At 43.1% G+C, this 26386-nt stretch overlaps 1 long non-coding RNA gene across 1 annotated transcript; it reads left to right on the forward strand.

Annotated features, from left to right (window-relative positions):
- LOC121088887 lies at positions 1-26366 on the forward strand. Its single transcript, XR_005828043.1, has 3 exons — positions 1-147; positions 15703-15803; positions 25520-26366. It is a non-coding gene; the product is annotated as an uncharacterized LOC121088887 (long non-coding RNA).
- The last annotated feature ends 20 nt before the right edge of the window (positions 26367-26386 follow it).

A 26386-nucleotide genomic window follows, 5' to 3' on the forward strand; every position in this document is an offset into this window, starting at 1 on the left:
GTGACTCAGAGCCAAGTCCTCAGCTGCAGAAAGGCGGTAAGATCCATGTGCTTGCAGGAAAGTGATCACTGATGCCAACAAGGCTTCCTGGCACGAATGGCATGTGTCCAGCTCGGCTGGTGCCTCCAGCCACAGGGAGCAGCTTTGGTGAGTGCCATGAGCCCCAAAATAACTGTCTTTGATCCCATATTGCTTTGAGTCAGAGATCTCACACCCACTCAATACTACAGAAAGTAGATGGCAAAGAGTAGCACCTGTCATCTGCTATGGGTACAAAAGAGGATTTAAATGCATGATGGTGAGAGACACTGTTCTGTAATTTTCTTTGTTCCTCTCAGCACATATCACAGTAAACAACATGAGTGCGGGGTTTATTCCTAAAATACTCTTTTCTGTGAAAATTGGTACATAATTGACCATGTCTGGCAGTTGGCCAACAACAAAGCCCACCTAGTTCCAGAGCTGAGGCCAGCTGAGCTCTGGACACAAGGGGTAGAAATAGTGAGCCAGAATACACGGCTGAATGACATAAGGATAAAATTTGCCTGGCTTTGGGCCTCAAGAAAAACATTTTAGGACCCAAGGGCCCAAGTAACAAACAGACTTTCAGATACAGGTCTGCACGAGGACTTAAATCTTCAGAGTTAAACTAGAAGCCATCCCTGACAACAAAAAAGATCAATGCTTATTCAGTGGATACTGGCAAAACATAAGGAATGGTTCCTCAGCTTGTATTGATTTTACTTCTTTCCCATTGGATATTGTGGCTACAGGTCTATGTGCCTTTACTTTATCATACATGCTCAATGTTCAATGTGCTTGGTTCTTGTCGTTGTCCTAGTCACTGTGTTGCCAGGAATTTCTATGTTTCTTTTGCGTGTTTTGCAGCTTGAGGAGCTTATACACATATGCGGGATTTAAGAGGGCTTTGTTAAAAATTTTAGATGTAGTTTAAACAAATGTCTTGGACACTAAAAAGTCTCAATAGCATATTTTTTGAGCTCCAGGTGTTTCCTGGGGGAGGTGGTGAAGAGTAGAGCTGATGTAGATATTATGAGAAAAAAAAATCAATAAAATCTTCTAATCACAGAATGTTAGAAGTCCCAAACCATCTTCATTTGGAACATCCACAGTATCACTGGAAATTAATAAAAATAAACAATCAAAAATTAAATAACTAAATTATTAATTTAGTATTATTTTTATACTATTTATAAAATATTTATAAATTACTAAAGTACTAAATTCATTAAGCCATTTAAGCCATAATAATACAGTGGGTTTGCCTTATAAAATGGGTGCAACTTCCTGCGGTAGAAGCTGAATATTTGAAAACTTTGAACTGAGAGAAGGGGCTCTCATTGTTTTCCTGCTGACTTTAGGCCCCCGCACCATGTTCGTGACAAAACTAAAGCTTTAGGGCAGGAATCTCAAAGTGTCCTACCGAAGGGTCAGTATTTCCCCTTCACAGCTCTGCGAAGCGGGGATGTGGAGGAGTTGAGTCACTTGGCCAAGATCTCAGAGGTCAATAGCATTGCTAGGAATAGAAATGAGATCTTCTGGTTCTACTCATTTTTATGGATTTCTATATTGACGTTTTAGAAGGGGTTTAGCAATGTTTTCACTGCTTTTATAGCAGTGGAACGTGCTGAGAGAGCAGCCAAGACAACTTTATTCCACAGCACCTCTTAGCTGTGGTGCACCTGTGTTTAAGCCAATATAAAACCAAAAATAACAAAACCTAGCTTTTCAGTGCTTGATCTCAGATGCTTTAGTACTTTTTCATCTTTATGAGCCTTGAAGTGTCAGAGCTTGTGCACCCAAAGGGATAACTGAAAAGAGGTGGGCAAACGATGTAGAATGAAGTCCTATCACCTGCAGTAAGAGCTTTCACCAACTGAATTTCACAACTGTGTTTTTACATTGAATGAATTATAGCACTGGTGAGTAGGATAACAGGAGCTAATCACAAGATACCGGGCTAAGAAAGCTATCCTGGGGCAAGGAGTTGAAAACAATGGTATATATCAGCCTTAAAGATTAAGGGTTACTAACATAAATTTTTTGTGTTAATCAGAGTTAGGTAGTGGAATCTGCCACGTTTGCTTATGTGTGACAAGCTGTAGCTGAGCTGAAGACCCTAGAGCACTGTACAAAAGAATAATTGATATTTTTGCTTCAGAAAAAAACAAGTTGAAACCTGAACCCTTTGGGAATCCAACATGTGTTTTGAAAAGGGGCTGAAGAGGTTACCCCCCACCACTGTCCCCTGCAGGTTGGGATAGGAGAGGAAAACAGGAAGTTTTATTCATCTTACTTCCTCGATTTTCCAAGTTACAGTCTCCAGCTGTTTCCATCAACCTTGTTTTCGGGAGGGGGGGCGGGGAGAAAGAAAAAAAAAAAGAAAAGAAAAAAAAGGACCTCTATAGAGTTCTTTAGCTTTCTTTAAAGTGGCTCTTTGTTGAAACCTGCATTGCATTTTTTTCACAATTTCAGAGTAGTCTTCTTTCTTCTTTTCCCAAAACAAACATCTTTTACCCAGCTCCTCCTCAGCCTGAAAGAAAAGAAACAAAAGCAAAATGAAAAGAGTGGGCTGGGGGCAAAGGGAGAGGAATGGTGTCTACAGCAAAGTGTGGCCACGCAATGTCAGACCTCGAGTGTTTGTCATAGGTGACAAGTGAAAACCGGCCAGCAGGAAAACAGCAAGGGTGCCTTCCACTTTGCCTAAAATCAGCAGTATTTTACAGAATGTTCCCAGATAAAGACTGACCGCAGCACTTAGGTTTTAGGGCATTTTGGGCTGGTATTTATAAGCGGCATTCATCACATACTCTGTACCCCACTTGCAGGGCGAGTTCTCCCAAATATCTCCCTTCTCAGAAGTGTGTTAACCCACGTGGACCGTAACATGTAGAAACTGGCTGCTTTCCTTCCTTCCCTCCTTTTGTATAGGAGCAGGGCCATAAACCCCTGCAAACGCTGGGGATCAATTAGCTGTCTCTGATGAGGCAGTTCAAAGAGCTGTCACTGCCGTTCCTTCTTCTCTTCCTTTGCAGCTCAGGTGAGTGAGATTATTGGGTGTTTTTCATGGGTTGTCTGGAAGCAACTGTCTGAAATAGGGAGGGAAACTCTGTACAGGCGCATTTTGGTTTTGCAAGTCCAGCTCGTGTTTCAGGACTGTGAGGTTGGAGGTAAAGCAGCAAATGATATTTATAGGCAACTAATAGTCCAGTGTTAAGGCCAAATAATGAATACCCCTGGGTGAGAATTTTAATACAGTCTTTAGTGCTTTATCTTGTGCTTTGGTTTGTGGTTTTTTTTTTAATGCCTCCTATTAGCATAACTATCATCAGTAAACGGTGTTCAAACAGTTGGAGGTATAATGCAAGGTTTTATACAACCAACTTTTATTTGAATTGGAGATAGACCTGTTCTTGTCTCCTGAAACATTTCCTGTTTTTCAGTCAGTTATAATTTTGTGAAACATTTACCATTCCAATGTTAAGGGTCTGCTTTGGACTGATTTCTCCTGGAAATTTTTGGTAAAGTTGCTAGATGTTGCTGCGAATGAAGTGATGGGAAAAACTTTCTTTTGTTGACTAAAGATTTTCTGAAGGAAAAGTGAGGAGTTTCAAATCAAAATCCACAACTGGAACTTGAGGGGAGGAACTATGACTGGCTGAGTAGCTGTAGATCTGCCAAGAGTACTAAATCTATACAAGGAACAATGGGACTGGTTTAAGGAAAACATGAGGATAAGGACCCAACATAGCTGAGAGATTAAGAGGTTGGTGGAGAAATAAGCCAGGCAGTCAAGGTGCATGTCCCAGCTCCCTGGAAGTGATCTCTAACACCTGTCATCATTTTTTGTCATGCCATTAGCCAAGCAGCAGAGACCTGTGCAGTGCATTTAAAGGCCCTGTCTACCTCCTTGGTAGCCCCTGTGAATGGCAGCACAAAGGAATTTGCTCCTTCTTGAAAAAACAAGCAAAATACTTGCCAACTGAATAAAATATTAAAGCTGAAAACTTTGGTACTTCTTGTGTTTATGCAGGTTGTCTTTCATGACAAGGCTCATTCTGTAAGCAGTATAGAAAGTTCTGGGAACTGATCATGATTATACAGTTAAAGACACTATAAGGCCCCTTCCCACTTCATTGGTCCCAGAAATGGGAAGCAGTGTAGAGAGCAAAACAGAATTTGGTAGGAGAGAATATGCCAAGGGAGTGATGTTCTAGCCTGGAGAACTGGATACCATCTCAGTTTCTGTCATGCAGCTCCCATGTGTTGATAGCTGAGTCACTCGAGCCAATCTTTTCAGAAGCTGTCAATAATTTTATATTGCTTTTATTCTTGGTGCAGGACTTGTAGGCGTGCTTAACTTTCACAGCCGCAGCTGAAGTCAGTGGGAACTGTGCTCTGAACATAAAACAGTATTCCAAAAATCCGATTCGGGGAATTTAAACTGGTGTCCAAGATAGTTATGTCTGGTCTTACTCTTCCCAGGACCCACCAGCTTTCAGCCTGAAGGGATGCTGCCAAGCCCCCTTGCTTTGAAGTGAAAATGTGAGGAAGTTCACTGTGAAGCTCTCTGTTACGAGGGAGTTGTGCTCAAAGAAAACCCCATATGAAAATGATGGATACTGTCTTCAAACCAGGTTTTGAACAGCATGTAGAAAATAAGACAAGCATAAGTTAATGCTGAACTGCAAGAAGAAAACAAAAGGCAGAATAGCTCGCTTATCTTGTTAGCACACCACCCTTTCTGTGCAGTGGGGGTACACTAAAGGCATGTATGTATGTGTCTTGCCATCTACAAATTCCTCCAAATTCTCATCTCACTAGCTGTATTCCGTGGATGTTTAGTAGTGTGTAAGGTGTATAAAGAGGGAAATAGACACTACCCCCTGTTTAGTCAGCTTCCTAAATAGGAAGAGAGCACCTTTTCCACTTTCACTGCAAAAAAAATCAGTCTTTCAGTATTACAGCAAGTGGGCTCAGCCCTTTTCCCAGTCTAACAGTGCCAGCATTTCCTTAGGACCCACTCTGACAAAAACAAGACAAGCACAAGATGAGAAAAAAGCCACTCAAAAAAAGCATCCACCAGTGCTCTGCTCTGCGTTGGGGCTTCCTGCCCCATTACCTGACTGTTTCACTAGCGTTGCTGAAACCTTCGTGAACTGCAGCGCTGCCAGTGTTGCAGCAATAGTCACGTCAGAAACATAACTGACTGACTGCTGAGCTGTGTGTGGTTTTTTAGGGGTAAAAAGAGCAATAGTTTCTCTTTCCTGGATGACTGGGTATAAACTTATGTGAGCTGGGTAAATATCCAAACAAAAACCCTGGGTCATAAGGATTTTTTCCAGCTACGAAGAGAAATTGGTGTTTTCTGAAATGAGGTTTCTCTGATGCAATTCCATTTAATTGCAAATAAAGTACAAAGCCCTCTTTTTCCTCACACAGCAAGAATTGCAGAGGAGGCATGGCCTCTGTTTACAGCTCAAGTCTATTTTCCATTAAACACTTAGCATAAAAGGTCTTTTTCCCTTTTCTCTTAGCTTTTCTCAGAGGCACATTCCTGGCCCTTGTTATGTCTGTGTTGTTGGCTTTTTCCCTGCCACCATCTGTCTCTTCCTTTGATCTTTTTGTTTCTCTCTCATAGACACCCAACGGATCACAAAACAATGGCCAGTAAAACCCTTCCACCCATGTGTCTTGCAGGTGCCCTTGCTTTGGACAGTGACATGTGCCGTGGTTGGAAGGAAAGCTATGGTGGTTTCAGCTCTCTGGTCCCATGACAAACTTAACTGTTTCTTACAGCTGAGGGTTATAAAGGCAATGTTCACCCTGATTTAGAGAGATTTCCCCTCAAGTGCTAATGAAACTGTTGATGAGAAATTGGACTGTTTCTTAGCATTGAGAAACACAGAAAGCAGAGCACTGGAGGCTGTACCAGAGAACAAAGGTCCTTTCATCTTCTGGTTACAGTCTCTGTGCTTCATCTAGTTATAAACTTGATGTTCTTCCTCAAAGCTGTTGTGACTTAGAAGTTCGAAGAAATATACTTCATGCGTTTAAGCATTACCATACTCCTTTTCCGTTCATTGCAAAGTTGTATTTAATTGCCTAAGTATGAGTTGTCCGGGAAAATAATATCTAGGTGTAATATATTGTTTCTTATCAGCTCTGCTTCTCATACGTGGCTCCTATGAGTTTATGCAGTGAATTATGGAATCACAGAAGTTCAACTAGCTTGGAGGCATCACTGAGGTTAAGTAGGTTGACACCCTGAATGAAATAAAGACGCTTTATAAAGAAAAAAGAGGCAGGCTACTGTCATAGGAGATTCTCTCCTAAGTGAACAGAAGGCCCAGCATGCAGACCCGACCCTGCTGCCTCCCTGGGGCCCGGGTTACAGCTGTGAAGGGGAACCCCCGTACAGCCCTCAGATTACTGTCCGTGATCGGTTTTTCAGGTGGGCAGCGATGAAGTTGCAACAAGAAGTCTGAGGGCAATCAAGAGAAACTGCAGAGCAACTGGTTAATGGATCAGGAGCACAAGCAGCATTCCCCTCTGTCCTTCCAGTTGCAGGGAATGACGAGGGAAGAAACAGAAAGAGCCAGCTCCGAGCCTGGTGTCACCGGCAGAATTTTGGGGGTTTTAATCATGGGTGGGTTTACATGACACCAGGCCTGCTGGCAACAGACGGGGTACACCTGTCTCAAAGAGGGCAAAGGATCTTTGCACAGGCATTAGCAGGGCTCGTTGAAAGAGCTTTAAACTACATTTGAAGGGGGAGGAGGATAAAACCAGGCTTGCTAGAGATAAGCCTGGGGGCAGCACACCGATGATTGAGGGATGGTGTCCTAGCGAGGCCCTTTGGTCTGCCATTTCAGTGGAGGCAGGGGACAGAGATCCATGAGTCAGCAAAGACACAAGGGTTATTGATGTGTTAGAAACCATGGAAGGGCCTGAGAATGGTCACGTAGGAATTAGGGCTTCTCCCTCCAAAAAGTGGCAGGATCAATAACCCAGCTGAAGCGCACCTACACCAATGCATGCAGCACGGGCGACAAACTGGAGGGGCTGGAACCCATTGTGCAGCAGGAAACCTATGATATAGTTGCCATCATGGAAACATGGTGGGATGACTCACACAACTGGAGTGCTGCAATGGATGGCCATAAACTCTTCACAAGGGACAGGCAAGGAACGAGAGGCTGTGGGGTAGCCCTGTATGTCAGGGAGTGGTTTGATGTCTAGAGCTTGATGATGGTGACAGCAGGGTTGAGTGTTTATGGGTAAGAATCAGGGGGAAGGCCAACAAGGCAGATATCATGGTGGGAGTCTGTTGTAGACCACCCAACCAGGATGAAGCAAGAGATGAAGTATTCTGTAAGCATCTGGGAGAAGTCTCACAGTCACTAGTCCTTGTTCTTGTGAGGGACTTCAACTTACCAGATGTCTGCTGGAAATACAGTACACCAGAGAGGAAACAGTCTAGGAGGTTCCTGGAGTGTGTGGAAGATAACTTTCTGACACAGCTGGTGAGGGACCCAACTAGGGAAGGCGTCCCACTGGACCTGCTGTTTGTGAACAGAGAAGAACTTGCGGGTGATGTGATGGTTGGAGGCCATCTTGGGCATAGTGATCACAAAATGATGGAGTTTTTGATTCTCGGAGAAGAAAGAAGGGGGGTCAGCAGAGCTGCTACCTTGGGTTTCCAGAGAGCAAACTTTGGCCTGTTTAGGAGCCTTGTTGACAAAGTCCCTTGGGAGGCAGTCCTGAAGGGCCAGGGGGTCCAGGAAAGCTGGACATTCTTCAAGAGAGCAGGCTGTCCCCATGTGCTGAAAGATGGGATGGTGGAGAGCAACACTGGCCTGGCTGAATAGCGAGCTTTGGCTGGAACTCAGGAAAAATGAAGAAGAGTTTATGACCTTTGGAAGAAGGGGCAAGCAACTCAGGATGTTGTGAGGTTATGCAGGGAGAAAACTAAAAAGGTCAAAGCCCAGCTAGAACTTTATCTGGCTACTTCCGTCAAAGACAATAAAAAATGTTTCTATAAATACATTAGCAACAAAAGGAGGGCTAAAGAGAACCTCCATCCTTTATTGGATGCAGGGGGGAAACATAATGACAAAGGATGAAGGAAGGGCTGAGGTACTTAGTGATTTCTTTATCTCAGTCTTGAATAGCTGTTCTCCAGGTGCCCAGCCCCCTGAGCTGAAAGACAGGGAGCAGAATGAAGCCCCCATAATCCAAGGGAAAATGATCATTGACCTGCTAACTCACTTTTACATACCCATACAAGTCTATGCGGCTGGATGGGATCCACCCAAGGGTACTGAGAGAGCTGGTGGAAGTGCTCACCGAGGCACTTCCAATCATTTGTCAGCAGTCCTGGCTAACTGGGGAGGTCCCCATTGACTGAAAGTTAGCAAATGTGATTCCCATCTATAGGAAGGGCCAGAAGGAGGATCTGGGGAACTACAGGCCTGTCAGCCTGACTGCCGTGCCAGGGTGGGTTATGGAGCAGATCATCTGGAGTGCCATCACACAGCATGTATAAGACAACCAGATGATCAGGCCCAGCCAGCATGGGTTTATGAAAAACAGGTACTGCCTGACTAACTTGTTCTCCTCCTATGAAAACGTGACCTGCTTAGTGGATGAGGGAAAGTCTGTGGATATTGTCTACCTGGACTTTAGTAAAGCCTTTGACACCATTTCCCACAGCATTCTCCTAGAGAAAGCAGTTGCTCATGGCTTGCGTGGGTGTGTGCTTTGCTGGGTAAAAACTGGCTGGGTGGCTGAGCCCATGCACCAGCCCCCTGCAACACCACAGGCTTGGGGAAGAGTGGCTGGAAAGCTACTCAGCAAAAAGGACCTGGCAGTGTTGGTTGGCAGAGAGCTGAGTATGAGCCAGCTGTGTACCTGGGTGGCCAAGAAGGCCAAGAACACCCCAGCTTGTACCAGAAATGGTGTGGCCAGCAGGACAAGGGCAGTGACCGTCCCCCTGTGCTCAGCACTGGTGAGGACCCACACTGAATGCTGTGTTCAGTTTTGGGCCCTTTATGACAAGAAGGACATTGAGGTGCTGGAGCGTGTCCAGAGAAGGGCAACAAAGCTGGTGAAGGGTCTGGAGCACAAGTCCTATGAGGAGCGGCTGACGGAACTGGGGGTGTTCAGCCTGAAGAAAAAGAGGTTGAGGGGAAACTTGTGGCTCTCTACAGCTACCTGAAAGGAGGTTGTAGCTAGGTGGGTGTTAGTCTCTTCTTCCAAGTAAGAAGCAATAGGACAAAAGGAGATGGCTTCAAGTTGTGCCAGGGGAGGTTTATATTGGATATTAGGAAAAATTTCTTCACTGAAAGGGTTGTTAAGCATTGGAACAGGCTGCCCAGGGAAGTGGTTGAGTCACCATCCCTGGAGGTATTTAAAAGGCATGTAGATGTGGTGCTTAGGGACATGGTTTAGTGGTAGACTTGGCAGTGTTAGGTTTATGGTTGGACTCAATGACCTTAAAGGTCCTTTCCAACCTAGATGATTCTATGATTCTAAAAAAAAACCTCCAAGGTCGAGCCTGAACCTCCCACGGTGTAGCATGTCCCTCTACTTACAGGATCTGCCACTATGAAGATTTTGACTGTCATCTTTATACCTCCCCTTCAAGTACTAGTGTTCTATTAGATTCCCTTTTAGGTTTTTAGTTTCTCAGGCTAAACAAGCCAGCTTCTCTGACCTGTCCTAGTACAACCTGCAATCTTGGCCCCTGACCATCTTGGTTAGCCTTCTGTTCGTTTCTCTCCAGTTTTGCAGTATCTCCTTTGGACTGGGAGCCCCCAAACTGGACACAGTGACACAGTATAGCAAATGCAGCCTGACGAGTGCTGAGTAGGGAGAAGAATAATAATTTAGCCCCATCTCTTTGCCATAGTCTTCCTCATGCAGCCCAGTATTAGGTTTGCTTTACACTGTTGGTGCATATTCAACATGATGCCGACCGTGGTGCCCAGGTGGTTTCCAGCAGGGCTGCTCCATAGCCACTTGGTTGGACAAACGTTGACTTGTTGGACAGCCTGTGTTGGTGTGAAAGACTACCCTGACCCAGGTGCAGAACTTCTTGTTGAACTTGGTAGGCTTTCCTAATGCCCAAGTTTCTCAATGTGCTTCTGGACTGAAACTCTATTGTTGAAGATGTTAAATTTAGTATTTGTCTGGAAACTTGCTGTGGGTGGATTCAGTCTCATCACCAAGGCTGTTGAACAAGCCACTAAACAGTAACAGCCCCAGTGCTGACTGCAGGGGGACTCTGCTTATTCCCAGCTGCCAGCCAGCCACCGTGCCACTGATCACTACGCCTTAAGCCTGGCAGTTCAGCTGGTTTCCAGCCCAACTGACAATCTATTTGCCAGTGTCAGAAGCTTATTCAATAGTTAATTACTCTTCTCCTTGTTAATTCAAATAACACTTTAGTCACTGCACTATCTGTATCCATTCCAGTTGTGAATTAGGCAAAGTGACTGTTGTGTACAGGTAAATTTTGCAAAGTTCCTTGCTGGGGTAAGCAAGGAGTAACCTGCACATGGCACTGTTCTGTTAATTTTTAAAATACGATGTGAAATGGTCAGCTCATTCTAGCAACAGCCATGAGTGAAGCCAAGTAAAGAATGCAGGGAAATCTTGTCTAAAGCTTACTGCAGTCTTTTGTTGAAACATCCCTGAGTTTTAGAAGTTTTCTATAGTAAAATATAGCAAAATGTGAGATTGTTTTGAAGACAAGATATAGAAAAGGCATTCTGTTGCAGCACTAAGACAAATCAGTAATCTGAAAAGATTTTTTTGTACATTCCATGTACAGAAAGCATATGACAATTACCAAAATTAATTCTTCAGAAAAGTCAGTCTGTTAATAATGAGATTTTTCTTTGGACAAGCCTAGCATCCAATACTTTCATCTGAGTAGATTTAGCTGATTCTTTCCATTTAATTTTGAAAGTTTCAGCAGGCTTAGGTTTCTTATTTGAGACCAAAGCCATCCTGGCATTCATTTGCTTATATAAGAATCTCATCTTTGATTGGAAAGAGCAAAACAAAATATAGAGATGTTAAAGGTTTCAAAGCATCTCTTTCAAATAGAGCTTTAATCCCACCGAGAGCTGATTCCTCACGTACAAATGGGGTGACAGTCAGAGGTACGTCTGTACTCCAGTACCTTTTTATAAGCTCAGTGCTTAGGGGTGTGCTGGGTATTGGGCTTTTAGGCCAAACTCAGATATTTTAGCGAACAACTGGTTTTATTGTTTTTCTGGTTTAGCAAATTTGGGTTCATCTAAAGTCCATGTTTTTCAAAAACAACATTGTCAAATTGGAAGCATTTTGGAAGAAAGCTGCAGGAATGATTCAATGTGGGAAATTTTCCTTATGGTGAGAGATTAAGAAAAAGTTAACAGATCTCTACCTCAATCTCAAAATACTTATGCAAGGAAATTGTTTTTTCTGAGAATAAATTACTCAAGATTTATAACAGCAGAAGGAGATTTCAGCTCTGGAATCCAAACTCAGACAAAATCATGCTGAAAATATGATGCGTGTTTTCACTAGCAGCATTCATATGATGAATCCTTATTACCGGATGTCTAGAAGTCAAGAATGAATGTCTTTCAAACCCTTGCACATTAGCAGCAGTGCGTAGGGCCAGGTGCAGGAATTACTGGCAGAGGCTTTGGCCTGAACCATGCAGAAAATCAAAATAAGGTAGTTGCCGGCAGCTTTTGCAGCCCAACCTTCCTGCTGCTGTCTTCGCTTGTCCTTCTTCCTGCTTCTCACCACCTGTGTTCTCTCCTGCCACCAACAGCTGCTGCCTCTTCTCCTCCTTGCATTGCTTCCTGGTCAGCACCATCCTTCACTTCTGCTCTGACATTGCCTCCTCATCTCCCACAGTCTCAGTAGCCTCACAACCGACTTGGGCGATGCTATTGGCTTTTTTTTTTTTTTAGTTGGAGTGCTACTCAGTAGTGCTCCACAAGCTGTGGTGCAAGACCTCCCACGAGGCAGGCACATACCTTGCTGGCAGGAACAGGCAGCCCAGAAGATCACAAACAAGCTCTTCCCTGTCCATCTGATGGCACAGAACAGTCCTAACAGCAGGATTTAAACTACACCAGCACTTCTTGTAGCTCTTTTCTACCATCGGTTTCAGTCTGCATCTGAACTATGCGTGGGGAATAGATTCTTGTTTGGTTCCAAGTTAGATACAAACAGGAGGATTATGGGCACATGTGGATTTCATAGGTAGGTGGCAATGGTATCTGTGGCTGAAGATCAGAGGAGGTTTAGGCTTATTGCTATTTTTTCCAGCTTCCATGGCCATTTAGAAAACCCCACAAAACTACCTTTCAGAAATCTGTTTGTGGAAAAGAGGAGGAATATCCAGGCACAGAACTACAATGTGTTCTGACATATCTAGTGCAAAGTAAGTGTTTGGTTTTTTTTTTTTTCTTTTATTTTAAACAATGACATTGAAAACAAATGGATACATGAAAAGAAACAGTACCCTCCCTGAGGTTTCAGCTTCAATAAACCACATTACAGAATCCTGGTCTTTCACCATATGGTGAGACCTGACACATCTTCAACATTTCCACCGTCTTTTTGGACAAAAAAATCAAGAGTTAAGGAACTGGCAAAACAAATACATGACTGAAAATGTGTGTGTTATTAGCGAGAGTGCTTTTGGCAGGCGTGTGTTTAGTGTGCCTGCTCTAGTGTTTTACTGGCGCTCTGCTGCTGTAAACAAATCTGAAAGGAGAGGAAGATTTAGAACCTAACTAACGAGCATGAATGCTACAGAAAGGAAATGAAGACGAATGGCTGTTGACCCTGCTCTTACTTATTAGGCAGCAATTAATTTTTCAACTGATAAAACTGCTTCATCCTATCAGATCCCCATGGTGGAATTAGACAGCCAATGCTTGAGGGCCTGTGTTTCCCAATAACACCCACAGGGCAAGCCTTTTCCAGCCATCCGTGAGCCTTGTCTGGCTCTCTCCACCTTGGATTCCTCTGCGGTGGCCTTAGGATCAGCCTTTCCCTTAATTGCCCATCTGGGTGACATTGAAGGATGTTGGCACTTTTGCTGGCTCTGCTTGGTTTTGAAATAGAGAAAGTGGAAGGCTGGGTCTCGGAGCCAAAACTCTATGAAAAGTGGATTTTCACCTCCAGAACAGCATTACAACTGATTTCCACTGTATAATGGAGGGCAATTATAATGTTGTGTATGCTTTGTCTGGAGTTGATTCTCCAGCTGTTGAAACAGTATCTTTTTAGGTTAAATTAAACGAAACTGTAGCCAGCATCAACATCAAGCTCCAAAAATGTAATGCTTAAATCTTTCAGGCCAGATGCTGATGTCCAAAACACTGCTGTGAATCTAGAGGAATTTCAGTTTTACGCTAATGTATGTGAGATCAAGGAGCTGGTTTTCAGCCAGTGATCTGCTTTCACAGGTGTGCCTTATTTTCAAGTGCCATCAAACTAACTTCTCCCCATCACTCTAAAGTTGTTGAAAATTAAAGGTAAACATTGCTGGTAAAAAAAGAAACATCAAAAAAACAAGGTGGAGAAAAAAGCTACAACTTCCTAGTTAAATTCTAGTTATGGAAAGAACATTTCTGGGACATTTCTTTTTTTTTCAGTCACAGCAAACTCAAACTAAGCTGGCCGAGTACAATCAAATATTGCTGTTTCTTAACCAGAAAAACATTCACACAAGCTTTATGAAGAAAACTTGAAGAACTGTGTTTTGATCACTTTTTCCCCCCTCCCCCCTTCATATGTAAATATTCAATTTTTATTAAAGACAACCGATATAAAGTTTGTTCCGTTGCACTCCCTGTTATCTTAGCCTGGCTTTGCTGTGAGCACTCCTTAGGGAACTTGGTGAGAAACCTTTGTATTGGTGGTTGTTTTTTTTTTCAGTGCCAGAAACTCGGCAATTGAGGGGAGGGGAATGGAATTAAAATAAAATTCCTTAAACTGAAAAAAGTGTGTATGTGGATGGGAGGAGCAGGGGGCTCTGTTTTACACCACTACACCTCAAAAATAGCTGAAGGGAATTTTCCAGCAATTTCCGTATACCATGCACAGTTCATCCCTGGACTGGGACCAAACATGGAAAGGATCATTCCCCAAAGGAGAATTTGGGAGGGTTTTAAATAATATGTGAAAACAGAGAGTGGTAATGGAAATTTGCCCGTAAACAGAGCTCTTGCATCCTGTGTTGAATGAAATACTGCCTTAAGGAAGTACTTTTTCAGTACACAAGAGCATTTAAAGTTAAGTACCCAGGTAGTATTGTACCTCCCTCATGTCCTCTGGGTGCTCAGCCAGCCTGGAGTTCCTGCAGCCGTGGGCTTGGCAGGTTTGCAGGCAGAGCTACACAATCCAGTCGTGATTCCCAGGCATGTGCTGGCTGCTGGAGCCATCCCAGGGAGACGCGTCTGAAGCATGATATAGCACTGTGAAAAATAGTGTGTTACGGCCTTGGCCTGCATTCACCATCCAAACTGGTTCACCGGCCAAGAGTCTCACTCCTTTCTTGCTGCCCAGTATTATGCTTGGGCACTACATGTGGGGACAGCAATGTTCCTAGTGATCATCACCTTTTGCAACAGGCAATTAGAGCTTCACTGCCATTTTACCCAGGCATGGTTAAAGGAGCATAAATCCCATGTACAAAACAGTACTGGGCTAAGAAAGTACATTCATCTGTCCCCAGCCTGAAAATAAAGTCATCCACCTCAGTTGGGGGGAGGACAGGGGGTGGGGTGGGGGGGAGGGGCACAAATACTTTTCTGTGTTCTTTAAAGAAGAAAACCTATTTTCCTACTAGGACAAGGTTTTTATTAGTACAGTCTACATAATACAATTATGTATTTATGCACCAGCTTTTCCATTTTCTGTCATTTCAATAAAAGCAAGCGAACAATAGGATTACTTAAACAGTTCTTCCAAACAAGCTCCAGCATGTTGCAAGACAGCTTCGTGTTTTGCCTTGATGATTTGCTTTGCTTCTTAAACGGTGAGATTCTTATCTGTTTCATAACATGAAGAAAAAGAGGAACTCATCCTCCCTCCTCATTCCTTTCCACCCCAAAATCTTTTCTTATCTTTTAATTTAACAACATGATATGAAATACACAAGACTTGAAACTGCAAGCATGGTCTCATTAGTTTCAGCATGAATTATGCTTTGCAGGTCTGTATATATAAATAGCAACTAAACCCAAAATGATTCCTGGGCCAAAACCCTTTAAGCAACAGAATGAATATGGTGGTCATAAAGCAAGCCAGGATAACATGGTATTAGAAATTCAAGCTGAAGCGCCCTTCCAAGTGCATTGAAAAATTCACATGTTAAAATAAATGACCTTCTAACTCATATATTCTGTTTTATTACCCTTCTAGTAGTGCCATACATAGATATCTTGGCTAACCTAACTCTTATTTTGTAGAGGTGCACATGCCAAGAAGAGCTGGCCAAGAGGAAAGTCTGCAGAGCAACTCTCCCCCATTCACAGGCAATACCCAGCCAGCTAGCGATCCGAATGATTCGTGTGCGAATGTGAATGGCTCTGCCCAGGACTAGTGCTCTGCTTGCAATGTTCTTTTGCAAATGCTCAGCTGTTGCATATTTTCATATAGGGTCCCTCTTGCCTGGGATAAACAAACACAACAGCAAGCTCCAGAAGAAATAGGAAACCCAGACCAAAGAATGAGACCACACATCAAATAAACTCTTAACAGTAAGTAACAGGTCAAGATAGTATTTATTCTTCAAATGTTTATTGTTTATTTGTATTGTAGCACTGCTTAAAGGCCAAGGGTGCTTTGCTCTAACCACTATTCAGGCCTAATAAAAAGCCCGAGCTTCAAGGACAGGCCCATCTGCCTCTACATTTACATTCTCTGGTTTTATATCACTCATTTGACTTTGGTATATCAAAGCTCTATAGGAAATTTCATTCACCTTCCTTCCTTTCAGACCTGAAGTCCCAAGAGCTCCAATTCAAATCTTCTCCTGTATATTTATTGCTTACTAAATGAGATACAGGAAAGGATTATAATTCAGGCTGCAAAATTCTACCTTCAAAAGCTAGGAAATGCCAGATTAAATATGTAATAGCAGTTCAGTCCTCTTAGGTATTATATAGATTAAGATACAAGACATAATTTTTCTTTTCCCCTGGCAACCTTGCCTCATTCAGTGCTGGCAAGCGAATCAATGAGCCATGGCTCAGTATTCTCTGTTATTCAGGTGGCTGAATGTATGTCATATGCCTCCTTCGCTGCGTGCTGGTCAAAGTCCTGGGTGAGAACTGAACATTTAGTTTCTTAGTTTTCTGTGATGCTCTCTATTGGTGCATCTGAGGGCTTCATGAACATTTCTAAGTTTTTCTTCAGGAAATCCCTGGAAGTGATTCTGTTTTTACATTACAGGCAAAAAATGATGCAGGGGTTGGAACGCTTTTCTTGCCAGATGGTGTCATGGGTGGTTGCTTGCCTCAGAAACAGGGGGATTGGGGAAACTGAGGTAGATTTCCAGGGTCTGGAGGCAAGTGTGCCCTCAGAGTACAGTCTTCTTGCTGTTCCCTGAAGCTTCTTCAAGTCTTCTCAAATCCCAGCTCTTTCCTCTCTTTGCTTCTGCAGTCTTCCTTCCTCAGGCATTTCTTCACAGTCCAAGCACCTTCAGTTTTTAAGTTTTCCTCTCTGAGCTGACAGCCCAAGTGACAAATCATCCTCCTCATCACCCAGTCTCTCCCTCTCCCATTGTCATGGATGTACTTGGCATCTGCAGGAAAAAAACATGACTGGGATTTTGACAGGAGGGCTCCAGTGCCTCAAGGATTAGACCAGCTTTCCTGTAGTGCTTTTAAAACCAAGGTCCAGGACTGAAAGTGTATTTCATTGACATCCAGCTACTACTCAAGCACAGGAATGGTCTACCTGCAGATATTCTTTCCTTCTTGTAAAATTCCTACCATTTCTAAAGGATGTCTTAGAACAAACTGCCAAAGGATCTTTTTTACTTTTCATTGTTATTAAAAAAAAAATAAATAAAAATTCTGTTGTGGTTTAATCCCAGCTGGCAACCAAACACCATGAAGCCACTCACCCACTCCCCCCACAGTGGGATGGGGGAGAGGACTGGAAGAGTAAAAGTGAGAAAACTAATGGGCTGAGATAAAGACAGTTTAATAAGTAAAGTAAAAGCCGTGCATGCAAGCAAAGCAAACCAAGGAATTAATTCACCACTTCCCGTAGGCAGGCAGGTGTTCAGCCATCTCCAGGAAAGCAGGGCTCCATCACACATAACGGTTACTTGGAAGACAAGTGCCATAATGCTGAATGTCCTCCCTTCCTTCTTCCCCCAGCTTATATACTCAGCATGACGTCATATGGTCTGGAATATCCCTTTGCCTGGTTCAGGTCAGCTGTCCTGGCTGTGTCCTCTCCCAATTTCTAGTGCCACTCCAGCCCCCTTTGCTGGCAGGGCCCAAGAAACTGAGAAGTCCTTGAATTTTGTAAATGTTACCCAGCAACAACCAAAAACATTGGTGTGCCATCAGCATTGTTCTTACACGAAATTCAAAACACAGCACTACACCAGCTACTAAGAAGAAAATTAACTCTATCCCAGCTAAACCAAGACAATTTCCTGGCCCTAAATTTCCTAATTTCCAGTGTCTACTCCAAGTGTTTTTGGGAAAAAAGAAAGACAACTTCCAAGATCATTGCATGAGAATTGGAGATTCATCATCTGTGCTTGAGAGTGTTCTAGGTATTTGGTGATCTGTGGTGATGCTGTTAAGATTCACTTGTTTCCCAATGCCGTTTCCATGGTAAGAAATACTTGGCTGGAGATTGGATATGTGATAGAGGAACAACAGTGGGAAGTCTGTCAGAGAGAGCCTTCAGTGCCTCCTGGGTATGTTGTAGCTCTAGTTACAGTCCAGCTTTAACATGTTTTTTGGGGGTTGTGGTGTTTTGTTTTTGGTTTTTTTTTTTTTTTTTTTGATCTAGGAAAACATTGATGCAATCAAGTTGCAGATGAAGGTAACATTGCATTAGAGCTGTATTTGTACCAAGAAATTCAGTGCTTCCTGTATCTTCTATAGGACAGGCTGGCCCAACAGTGCTTTGTAAGAAAGCATGCATCAAAACGAGCGTTTAGAGAAATCCCAATCTTGTTGTGGAGTACCCCAGATTGTCATGCAACTCCTTGTTAAAGGAGCATGAAGAACAAGTAATATCTGAAGCAAAAGTGAGGGATGAACCAACTGTAGGCTCTGGCTCTGGTTGCCCCGAGGTGGCCTCTTCTGTATCTCAGTGTCTGCCGGGTGCTGCTGAGCATCTTGGTGACTGGACTGCAGGCAGCATCATGGGCTGGCCAGAACAGCAAGAGAGCTCACATTGAGTCCATGGGTGTTCAACAGGTAGGCTCTGAGTCTGCTCATGTGTTTAGCAAGCGTTTGAGAAACATCCCTGAAACCTCAATTCTGCTCTGGATAGTTTCTTGTTGTAGAAAGAGTGCATTTTTAGAAAGGGGTGGCTGCCCCAGGAAATTCAGCATGCTGAGTTAATGCAATTGTTCACATTTGCTAAAATGTGAACAATTTTGAACACATTTGCTAAAATGTTACAGTTGCTAAAAGTGAAAGTAGTATGACTTGAACCTGTTGGATACACTTAATATTTCTTGGATTCAGTTATATTTGCTGTGCTAAAAACGCTTTGAAACCGTTACAGTTGTGACCCAGTATTTTAGATGAACAGCCAAGAGCCTACAGACCCCTTGGCTCCAGTGCTCTTCCTTCCCATCTCACCGCACAGGATCGAGCCCTTGCGTTGCGCTGCTTGCACGTCGCACCCAGCACGCCCTGTCCCAGACCCACAAAGCGTTCAGTTCCCCCACAGGAGAGACTTCAGAGTCGTTTCGGAGCGATCAGGTTTTCAATCCCGACGGCTGCCTTTTCCTCCCTGTGCGGCTGGACTTCAGTTGTCGTGTTCCCCCCCTCGCCCCCGCCCCGGGGCAGATTTTTGTGCCCCGGAGGGAGCAGCCTTGCTGCGGGTCCCGGCCGCCGCGGCTGCTGACAGCAGAGGGCAGCAAGAGACAAAGAGCGTTTCATAAACTGGGTAAACTGGGTCAGGTTCTGCTTCCCGGCGTTGGCTCTCGGGATGCAGCGGCCCCGCCGCCAGCCCCCGGCCAGGAGCGGGGCGCCGAGCCGGCGGGCGGGGGGCTCGGCAGCCGCGGGGCGCGGGGTACGGGGGCTGTGCCGAGCGCGGGGCTTTGCGCGGGTACAGCAGCGCCATATGGCACTTCAGCATGCTCGTGTCGAAAAGCTACAAGGAGCTGAAATTAGCTACGGTTAGCTTTCACCGCGCGGCAACATGTATCGCGTAATTGAACCATGAATAAATGATTTCTTACATAATGATGAGCGCTGCTGGGTTGCATTCCTTGCCCCCTCTACTCTGCAAATCTCTGAAGGGGGATGTATGTTTGGAAAATATTTTGTACCGAAGGACAAAACAAGAAGGTCAATGCTACCATCTGATTTTTAACAACTGGTATTTTCTCTTCTACAGGCTCATAGAAACGGATCTTTTTTGCTTGCTTAGCTAGTGGTTAAATAAACAAAACCTGGAGTAATGCAACTTTCCCTTCACTCTCCCGCCAGTATGTACCCTAAACAGGTCGTGTTGGTGGAAGGGGGAAACCCAGCTGCTGGTGTCCTCTCAGGTGACAGCACTTGCAAAACTGCAGCCACATTTCCCGGAGGTGAGGGTAGCTGCTCACAAGTGTAGGAACTGCAACTGCCATCACAGTTCGTCTTCATGCCTACCTGTAAAGCAGCATGTTGGCAGCATGTAAACAATAATGTATATGGCCTTAGGCAGTCACAAATCAGCTCTGTGATCTGGCACAAGCAAGTGCTGTGGGGTGGCTCCTCTGCTTGCTTGCCCTGGCAGTGCCAGCAGCAACGTCCAGCTTGTACATCGTCTTCACAAACGGTCTCGTTACCTGAAAGGTGAGTGGCCCTAAGCTCTTCACATCACTAAGCTTGTCTGTTCAAATTATTACTTTCATGGTGTACAAACATTTGCAAAATTCATTATAGTCTTCATGTTAGAGAGACCTCTTACACTAACAGAATAATCATGGAGGTTCCCTTCCACATAAAAGAAAGGAGTTGGGATCGTGGCCTTCTAAAGGTCTCTGTTTCTCCAATGTAGGGACAGAGATGCTTAAGGAAACATAGCAAGTGGTTCCAATGGATTTGAGAACTGTGCATGGGGGGTGATAGAGGAGCAGATAAAATATGAAAAGCAATGTGAAGGGACCCTCACTTTAGATAAAAATAAGTTTCAGAAGAAGAGAGCCCTTTTGACTTGTTTGTGGGTTTAATTTCTTTTTAACATTGTAAAATAAGACACAGCACTTTTGTTTAAGCATGCTGGCCTACTTTCACCGAAACTCAAGAAGTTCATCCTAGCTCAGATTCTCATCAATCAGTTCCTTCTATAGAAATCACAAGTGTGCTATAGTACATGTTTTATTTTTTACAGCTGCCATCAAGCAGCGTGCCCCTCTGCCAAGCATAGGGCCAAACCCTGGCATTTTTTCCTGCTACCACCAGCTGGCAAAGTGATAAGATGGTGCTCAGCATGACAGGGCACATTTTGATGACATGCAGCAGATGAGACAGACTTCCAATCTGGTGAAACTGTTCTTTATTTTAAAATTCTCATGTAATGTACTCCTAACCCTTATTTATTTTTTGTTTAAACGTCTTCAGTTTGGACCATCTTCCACATTAAGTCCATATTTCAATGTTAAATGAAATTCTTTGATAAAATTAATTGTATTCAGTGCTGCTATAACGCAAGAGCTGTAAAATGTAGAAGAGGGCCAGTTTCTGTCTAGAAGGTCTTCTAACATTTTATGTTATGCCAACCCCCCACCCCCAATTTAGGAGCAAGATTTGGGCCTAAAATCCAGGACAGGCTCTATGTTGAAGTCAAAATGACAGTTTTTTTCTTAAACAGGCTGCTATTGGAGGCTGTGGTCACTTATATTCCACGGTAATGAGCACCATACAAAAATCTCAGATGGACACCTCTTAACTTCAAGAGGCAAATATAATGAAATATTGGGTGGCAAACACCTCTGTTTAGTTTAGCTCTACATTCGGTACCATTGAGTGCTGTGGACTGGACAAGCGCCTTCCCAACCTAGCGGAATTGCCACTGGCACTGGGGAGACAGCCGTGCAGAGCAGCCCATTATCCCTCTCTAGGAGCTCTTAGAAATTTTTACATAATGATCTGCTAAGAAATGCCATGTATGATGACCTTTTTTTCAAGTTTAATATTGCTCTCAATTGAGAAATTTTCAAGTGGATTTTACAAGCATTCCATCTTCTAAGGGGAAAAAATACCCCTGCTGCAGTGTTTATTGACCAAAACCCCACATCACGGAAGCACTCTCCACTTTACATTATCCGTTGTAGTTATGATTTTCCAAAGACTTCTAGGATCTAAATAAATAGTGGAAATGAAATGTAATTTTAAAATAAAGAGAATTTCTAATATTAAAAGGTTCTAACATAAAACAGGTAATAGACTGATTCCTTCATCTTAGATAGTAGAAAGTGAATGCTTCTTATAAATTTGGAAATAAATTTGTGGGTTAAATTATATATCTGATGAAGAAATCACATGTGTAGAGACTGAGGATGAAAAATTAACTCCTTGACCCAGTCCTGCTACTGAGCAGAATTCTGGCCATAGATGAATTTGCACAGAGTTTATCCCATTCCAATATTTTGTAGAAATCTGTCAAAAATACTGCAGGATGCATTTTGTCAAACTGCCTCATTTCTCTGTTGATATTTTCCTTCATTTTTTTCATTCCTGTTTCCTTCCTGGAGTATTGCTGCATAACAAAAGCCCCTACATGTTTGTTAGTGAGCTGGAAGAAGTGCAACGTACCCTTGCCTTTAGGCATAACACACTAACATCATCCCATACAATTAACTGCTTACAAAACATTTCTTTCTCTCACTGTTCATAGCACATATTATGGATTACTTGCTGAAATTTGTCTTCTCACCTAGGGCAGGAATCTGCTGCTTGGTAAACTTCCATACATGTCACCCAGGCATCAAGATAGACTTACACTGCTTGCTTAGCACGAAAAGTCCTTCTCCCCACCTGGAATTTCACAGTGATTGATTTCCTGCAAAGCACCTCACTCCAAAGTGAATTAGGAATTGGACTCACCTCCTTCCTGCTTCAGGGACCACGCGTGTTTTAATAGCCAAATCCTTGTGCTAAGCTAAGTTTCTCCCCAAAGGGTCAGGCTAGGACCACTGGGCATGGCACTGTGGAGATGCAGCCACGAGTTCTAGTTGTAATCTTTCACTCACTTCCACACTATGTGGGCTTGACCAAATCATCTGGGGCAACATTTCCAAGCATTCTGTCATTTTGACATTTCCCACAATTGACATTTACTTAGTAAAGCCTTTCTTCTCTTGTCCCACCTCCCTGTGCAGGGCTGTTTTCAGAAGAAGTGGCCAGTGAATAGTGTAAGTGTCAATCAACAAGCTCTGAAAACCAGGTCATAATTCACTGTTAATGCCCCCCTTCTAAGCAAGGCTGAAAGCCTCTTTCCTTATGTTAGCCTCAGTGGCCCAATCAGTGTTTTTTTCCCAAAGCTATAATCTGTCTCCTAGCAAATTAAGTTGATTTCTACAGTAAAAGTGCCACAGTGTTGGTTCCCAGCCCCCCCCCCCCCCCGCCCCCCGCAATCTGTTAACATCATGAGAACAGAAATTTCCAAACATTTGTCAGAGAAACACATTCTTCTTTTAACTATTTACCTCGGAAAAATGAATTAACTCTCCTAGATTTATTTTGTTAATGGTGCCTAGATACAGTGCTGTTGGGTACACTGGAAATTATCCTAAATAGAACTCTCCTGGAGAATTCATTTGGAAAATAACTGAATGATACTAAAAAGCTTTAGAGATGAAGATGCAACTGTCATCACAAACACTTCTTAATGGGCTCTATTTTAAGTATAAATATTTTGCATTTGGGCTAACACCTTCATGCTACATTTCAGTCTAATTGTTTTTAAAAGCAAACAGAAAATGCTTGAATAAAACTATGTAATGGGAATTGTGCAATTATTTAATGCGTTTATTTATGTCAGCAGGTAAAGGGAATTTGAAGCATAAGAACACACATGCAGATGGCAAGGGAGGGACAATAAGTGTGACAGTCTGGCACATGGGTAGGCGTACAATACTTGAAAGGCATTCCCAGAACCTCAGTATTATAAAATTTGGCACTGTTTTGTGACCCAGGTGCCTAACTGATAATGAGTCTTGTAAGATTTGTCTCTTGGGATGAGAAGACAATGTGGGATCTAGACACCTTCTGGGATGCAGAACCTGCAAAATGAGCATGGGACAGATCAAACAGGGGAGTATTTCTTCATTGAGAAAAGTTCCCAGTCTGTTCAACCAGTGATGGAGACTCACCCAGGCTGCTGTGTTTGGACCCCAAACTATGGACCTACCTTTCACTATGTTACCTTTCTTTCTCCCAGCAGACACCAATACAGACTTTTTCTTGGACCTTCCCAGCATTCTCCCTAGTCATTCCTGTGTGCCTACTTTCATGTGCATGCTTGTTTATGATTTATAGCTTTTGTGACACAAGGGTTTCTAAAGCAGGTTTTTATTTCAACAGCCTGAGATCAGTAAGGATTTAGACAAAACAGCAGGCTACTTGCATGTCCAGTCCCATTTTTCTCAAAACACGATATGGCTCTTTGGATTAAAGCTGTCCTGCTTAGCCATGGAAACCAGCTACAGCAAAGGTCCGCCTGGGTGATCTGCCAGCTAGTCACCATCTTGACGGGGCACGATTTTTTCCTTTCTGTCCTCCCTCTTTGTCTCTTCCATGGGAACACGAAATTATCAAGAGTTTCTGTGAGTCTCTGTTGCTGACTTAGTACTGGGTTGTGTAATTTTTCTTGGCATTTCTTGGGTGTTATAGAACAGCCTGAAGCTATTTCACAATCAGCATCATCTAAAAAAAACCCTGACTGTAGAAACACATTGACATTCACAAATCAATCACAGCTAGCCCTTAATCTTAAAGCTCTCTATCAGTGTTTTTGCAGGATGACATGCTGCATCTATTTGTGTCTGGTGCATCTTTGCTGCCTTCGTTCTCTGGTATTTCTGACTCTTTTCATGGATACCTTATACTCTTCAGAAGAAAAGCCATGAGTTTTCCTTGGGAGACCCATACCTGCTTTGCGCTTTTTGGGAAATGTTGGCACGTGCCTGTTTTTGGCAAACTCAAACTTTGTTTCAGCTGCCTGGTTTTGAAGTGGACTTCCACGGCTCTTAGAAATTCTTGCAGTTCTTATAATTGTAGCAGTAGCTCTTCCTATAGTGAGATCTCTTTCATTATTTTCAAATCCCATCTACTCTTAGATGAGCAGGTTTGAATCAAGGGGTGAAGTGCTGAGGGTTACAGGCATTGCTTTGTATATTTTACAGTCAACAGTGCATAGTTCAGTCTTGAGGCAGTTGTTTTTGGATATCCCCTCAACTGGATTGTTTAATCACTGCCATGTGCCCTAAATTCCACTGACGCAAAATGGAACTGCAAGGTTTGCCATCTGTTGCTCTGTCAGCGTCTCGAAGAAGCCAGACACTAGAAAGAGAAAACTATTAGGAAAACGTTCTTTTCCTGCTTTAAAATCTATGCAATTCACATTGCATCTTGTGAGAAAAAGAAATTTTTTGATGAATGCTTTGAAAAATCCCAAGATTAAGTATTAAATATTGAAATTTCTCTTTCTTCCTATCCTCTCAAAATACATATTGCCACAGAGAACTGGGGATCAGTGTGCTCTTTGGGATGCAAGACCGTTGTTTTGGAAAGTAAAACACTGGGGCAATTCACAAGGCATTTTAGGCGAAGCTCTTTGGCTCCCACATGGCATTCCAGTGCAGGCAGTGAGCTGTGGGGAGCATACCAGGTAATTCATACCCAAAAGAATTCAAAAGGGAGGCAGAAAAAGCTATTCTTCCGAAGAGCAGAAGTTCTAATCCTAAAATAAAAGAAGGAAAGTATGCAAACAGGATTTGCCTGTAGAGCAAATGACATGCCTTGGGTGTGCTATGGGGTTTGTCCCATGGCCCATCTGCGTTACAAGGCAGTATAACGCCCAGATTATGGCATGCATTCATAGGCCTTTTCAAATACTTAAATGTCCTCGATGCTGTAACAATGAGACAAATGCACAGACATACCTCTCACACTGTTCCATGCCATTTAGGTGAAGCTAATCCTTTTACAGTCGAGATTATAAATAGCTTCCAACCAAAAGCCTAATTTAGGTATCAACATTTCATTCTCTGTTTATACAGAGCCTGGTGCAACGACATCCTGATCCATGAGTGGTCTTCTTTAGCAATACTGCAATATGATTAACAGATCTTTCCTTTTGTGCCAAGAATGGTATGGGGCCAAAGGAAAATGGCAGAATACAAGAAAAAAAATGCCTATGGAGAAAGAAGAGGAATCCAGAGTGTGCCTACTCTTTGTGTTGTGGTGATTAGATTTCTACTGATGTAAGTGGTTTTGAATTAAGCAGTTGGTGGTCGATATAAAAACATAGTCAGAGAGATGGAAATAATTATTTTAAAACCCTAGATGGTTATGCTGCAAGATGATTTCTCTTACAAGTCTCTGTTTTTATGGATTTATGACTGTGTGAAGGAAAGTTCTTCCACATCTGAACCTTACAAGCTTGGCACTTTTGCTGCTGAAGTCTTGATTTCACATCTGTATGTAGTCCTACAGCACTGAGTGGATCCCCTTCTGGGTGTGGAGATATACTTCGTTGGACCATGGGAAAATATCTGTATTTAGTAGGTGATGCTCCAGATGTATTAGAACCTCGTGGTTTAGGATGGGACAGACCTTTCCAAAAGAAGCATGTACTAAAGGTCAAAGTCTTGTCTACAAAAGCACATCTGAAAGCTCCAAGCTGTTGACCCATACAACCAGCTTGATAGAAAATGCTACAAGCAGTCACTGGAGGAAGATGAGAAGCTTCTGCCAGACACCAGATGAAAGCAGGCTAGCTCTTCAGGCAAAGCATATACTTTTATAAACATTTCGTCAAGTGTTACTGTTTTCAGTCACAGCTGCTTGGGTAACTCCCTATAACCCTCATAATTATTTTCTGTCTTTCTGAAGAAGTCAGTAAGGAGAAAAGTGGTGGGTTGTGG

This window comes from Falco naumanni, chromosome 1, assembly GCF_017639655.2.
Source record: "Falco naumanni isolate bFalNau1 chromosome 1, bFalNau1.pat, whole genome shotgun sequence".
NCBI lineage: Eukaryota > Metazoa > Chordata > Aves > Falconiformes > Falconidae > Falco > Falco naumanni.